Below are 4,602 nucleotides of genomic sequence, written 5' to 3'. Positions count from 1 at the left end.
TCAAGAGGAGAAGTCCCCCCTCTTAGAAGTGGAAGGGGTGTCAGTACACCGTAGAAAAAATTCTTACCTCCAAAAACCCCCACATAGCAAATTTGGTTCCTTTTGCTTGATTAGTTTTCGAGTTATGAGAAAATTTGTATATTATTTGTATGGGAGCCCCCCCTCTTATGCCCTCCTTAAAATTGCTCTCTTACCCCCTATAAAATTGCTGGTCATTTTATCTATCCAACGACATATAAATTGTTCAGTTTCGTTCAGTAGTTTAGTAGTTATTAGCATTTGAAATCTTTCATTCAAACGTTACACTTCTATTTTCGTTTTCACAAAGTGCTACCCAGTCCCAGTATAGTGAACAAAGACGTAGTCCTACGTCAAAATCGACACGTCGCATCCACGTGAAAAGTCATGTAAACTTCTGTACAGCAACTTAAAATAAAATAAAGTTCATGTAGGGATTTTTTCTAATTCCCGTCGTAATAAGTAAAGTCATTCTAATTTTCATCATTTGTTGGATGGATTTAATGAACACTCCAAAAGTTCTTGTGCTGATTTGATTAAAGCACACTTACCTTCCGATCCGTGAACTTTGAAATCACTGAAAAGCGACTATTAAAGCATATTATTAAAATTACGCAACTGACTTTATTTCTGAAATTCGTCATACCGTTTTAAAATCCGTCCATCAAAATTTTTCATCGTCCGAACTTAAAATCACAACAATGTTTACGAAGCTAACGTGCATGTATTTGTGTAGGACGGCATGACAAGTGTTATTCTACAAAATTTCTGCAGGTCAGGCAAGTTTTCCTGGCTGTAGAATAACGACAATGCCTTGCGTGAGTTATTTTAATTTATGAATGACGGAAATTAAAACGATTAGCCGACAGTGTCTTCTTCGTCGCACGAAAAAACGTAGGAAATTTGGCTGCTAGGAATTCTTTAATGAAAAATGGCATTTAAATAAATCGCAGCTCACTTTGATTGATCGCGTATGATAGACAACTAACTGAAAAATATTAGGGAATAGCTCATTTTGCATTGTGTGTCATAAAAATGCTGATATTTTAAATGATTTGTGTTGGATAAGACGGGAATAGGCAATTACGACGATGTAGCAACATACCCTACTAGTGATAAGGGAAAGTTGATAAAATTTATCGGGATCGCACGTAAACTGGTTAGTATGAGTGCGAGTTACCAATAATTCACGTGAATGTTACATGAAAAGTGTGATGGCTGAGAATTACCAATGTTTTCATGAAAACTTGACCTGCCGATTTTTTTGAGTTGGCATAATTGTACTGTAGAGAAACGTACCTATTACTTGTAGAGAAGCACACAAATAACTTCCGTACTTGACGCTCGTCTCAACCGGAATAATACTTTCTTTTATTATCCGGAGTCTATGCTAACTAGATCAACAACATAGTTATTCTACGATACTACATTTACTTTCGTTTTTTTATTTTTTTTTATTTTATTTTTTTTTATTTTATGTATTTTATTTAATGTTTTATCTATTTATTAATTTATATATAATCTTTCAAATACTCAGGTTGTTTAGTTGATCTCTTGGGTTTAGGTTCGTATTCAGCTGCATCCTTTTCTAATTCAGCTTCTTTCCCAATTTTGCACCTTTCTGATTGAGTATTGCTGTTGTTGAGCATGTCTACTTCATTCCCAATCCGCTGCAAATGGGTGACATGTCTGCGATATTTTGCTCCTGACTCTTCAGATACAACTACTGCTTCTCCTTCTTTTCTCTCAATAACTTTTTTTTGGGTCGAAATTTGGTGTTAATTTGTTTACTTTTATGTTATTTCTTAAAAGAACTCTGTCTCCAACAGTAATTGGATTATTCCTAGCGTTCCGCCGATGGTCTGCGTATACGTATACTACGTATACTGCGTTTTCCTTGTTTTTTTTATCTGTATCTGCTACGGTTTCATCGACTTCTCTCGGTTGATTGATAGTTGGGATACGATCGCGTATGTTATATCCAAAAAGCAATTCCGATGGTGTTTTTCCAGTTGTTGAATGTGGAGAAGAACGGTACATCAATAAATATTTATTTAACTCGCTTACCCAATCAGTATGCATGGCCTGACTAATACGCAATCTCTTTAAAATTGATCGATTTTGTCGCTCTACTTCCCCATTTTGCTGCGGCCAATATGGTATAGTGTTTATTAATTTGATGTTACTAATTTCACAGTAATTTTGAAGTTGTCAAATGTTTGTTTACAAATAGATACGTATAGTGAAATGAGCTGCAATTTTTGCTAATTTTTTCGTTGAAATACTGCTTATAATATTGCTTGATAGTGCTTAAAGTTTTCTTTGATAAACATTACGCTTTTAAGTATTAAAGATTTATTCGTAACGTGATTGTGGGTGAAAAAAAAAATCGGTATTGAAAATGGATCATCTTTGTAATGCCTGTGCCAATTGTATTCATTCGGAGGCTGACACGGTTATTTGTCAAGGTTTCTGTCGATCAACATTTCATGTTGAATGCTCCAGGCTTAATCCTGTCCTATGGGCAGAGGTAAAATCTAGTGATGCAATTTTTTGGATGTGTCAAGCTTGCAGAAAACTTATGAGCAATGCAACTTTTCGTGGAGCTCTAAGCAATGCTAATAACACACTTGATATGGTACTGGACCAGCAAAGTAAAATGTTCGAGGAATTAAGGGATGAAATTAAGAAAAACGCGAATATGATCAATCGAATCACAAGAAAAATTCCCTTAACGCCTTCAACTCCCAAACCAATTCCTGGTTCAGACGGAAGAGCATCGAAGCGTCCGCGCATTCTTCTAGATCCTCCGCAAGAGGAAACAATTACTGCTCAAATGCTTTGTGGGATTAAAGAGCCAGCGCGCGACTCTTCCATTCCGATCGTACCGGTTACCCCTCGTGCCAATAAATTCTGGTTGTTTCTGTCTAGATTCTGACCACAAGCCACTGTGGAAGAGATTTCTAAACTAGTACAGCAGAATCTAGAACTAGAGGGTCCGGTCGAAGTCGTTAAATTAGTTCGTAAAGGAGCGGATTTAAGTCAAATGACATACGTATCATTCAAGGTGGGAATTGATTTTGCTTATAAAGAAAAGGCGATGCAGCCCTCGAGCTGGCAAATGGGAATCTATTTCCGTGAATTCATAAATGAGTCTCGATCAAATACATTTCGAGATGACTACAAGTATAATGAGTCCAATCCGGAAAATTTCCTCACGCCGCTTACCAACACACAGTAATTATGATGAATCTGAAATGACGATAGATTATAATCTTACTGCGATTCACGAAAACATTACTGACGTACCTGAGTTAGTACCGAAATTGACGACCGCTGCCTCCGTATTATCCACAAGACGAAAACCTGCCGAAAAGGAAAAAATACTGGATGTATACTATCAGAACATGAATAGCATAAAAGGAAGTGAACGGCAAAAAATTATCTATATGTCCTCAATCGAGTTAGATATAGATATATATTGCTTCACCGAAACTAACCTGGACTCAACTGTAATGGATAGTTCGTTGTTTCCTCCCGCTTTTTGTGTATATCGTTGTGATAGCAAACAGTGAAAAAACATCTGGAGGTGGTGCTCTCATTGCCGTCCGAAACTGCATCGCCAGTACCGAACACGCAGTAGCTAAAAACAATGAAGCACTCTGTGTTAAATTGCCAGCAGACACCGGATCACTTTTTCTGTGCTGTGGCTATATTCCACCTACCTCTAGCATTGATCGGTATCGCTCCTTTTGCCTTTTTGTCGAGTCCGTAAGTGTGTCCATCGGCCCAAATGATGATGTCGTTGTGATCGGCGATTTCAACCTGCGAAATTTGAATTGGAATCAGACTCACTTTGACTCAAGTAATAAGTTTTACCTACCCGATCAAATCACTTCACAATCCGAGATAGCCATTGTTGATGAATTTCTTGCGGCCGGGTTGATGCAAATATGTGATATACCAAATCACAACAATTGTTTTCTTGATTTGGTATTCACTACGGATACAAACATCTGTCAGCTGGCATTAACGGACCCGCTGATTAAAAACGAAGTTCATCACCGTGCGATGTTATTGACCATCGAAGTGATTGAATTAAATGAGTGTGAAGTTGGGGTGTTCAAAAAGTATTTGGATCTTAATGCAATGGACATTGAAAGCGTACGCGCTGACTTAGGAAACATTGAATGGCACAATATTTTTGTCACAGAATCAATGTTCAGAAGTGATGTCCAGGGATATACAAGCCAAGCGTGTGTGATGTTTGATTTTCTTCGCTCAGTTGGTGTTTTCAATATCGAAATCGGCAATGCTGCCAATATGGATACTTCTGTCGATTACAATACCGTGCAGTTTTATAACGTGTTATTTAATATTTTCTCTCGCCATGCTCCAAGGGTTACCAAAAAGCAAAAATCTCGCCGTATCTATCCTGAATGGTTTTCTGGTGCACTAATTAATTTAATGAAAGCCAAACGAGCGGCCCTAAGAAAAATGCGTCGTGAAAGGTCAGATGAAAATGTGACCCATTATAAAGAAGTTCTGCGGATGTTCAAAGCGGCTCACCGAGAAGAATATGAG

The 4,602-nt window shown here is 37.6% G+C and overlaps 1 long non-coding RNA gene across 1 annotated transcript; it reads right to left on the bottom strand.

The window, feature by feature from the left end:
• Positions 1-3,599: 3,599 nt before the first annotated feature.
• LOC128732830 (uncharacterized) lies at positions 3,600-3,987 on the bottom strand. Its single transcript, XR_008411844.1, has 3 exons — positions 3,902-3,987; positions 3,744-3,843; positions 3,600-3,661 (listed from the first exon to the last, which is right to left on the bottom strand). It is a non-coding gene; the product is annotated as an uncharacterized LOC128732830 (long non-coding RNA).
• Between the last annotated feature and the right edge of the window lie 615 nt (positions 3,988-4,602).

The sequence above is a fragment of the Sabethes cyaneus genome, chromosome 1, assembly GCF_943734655.1.
Source record: "Sabethes cyaneus chromosome 1, idSabCyanKW18_F2, whole genome shotgun sequence".
NCBI lineage: Eukaryota > Metazoa > Arthropoda > Insecta > Diptera > Culicidae > Sabethes > Sabethes cyaneus.
This window is presented reverse-complemented; position numbering and strand designations above follow the sequence as displayed.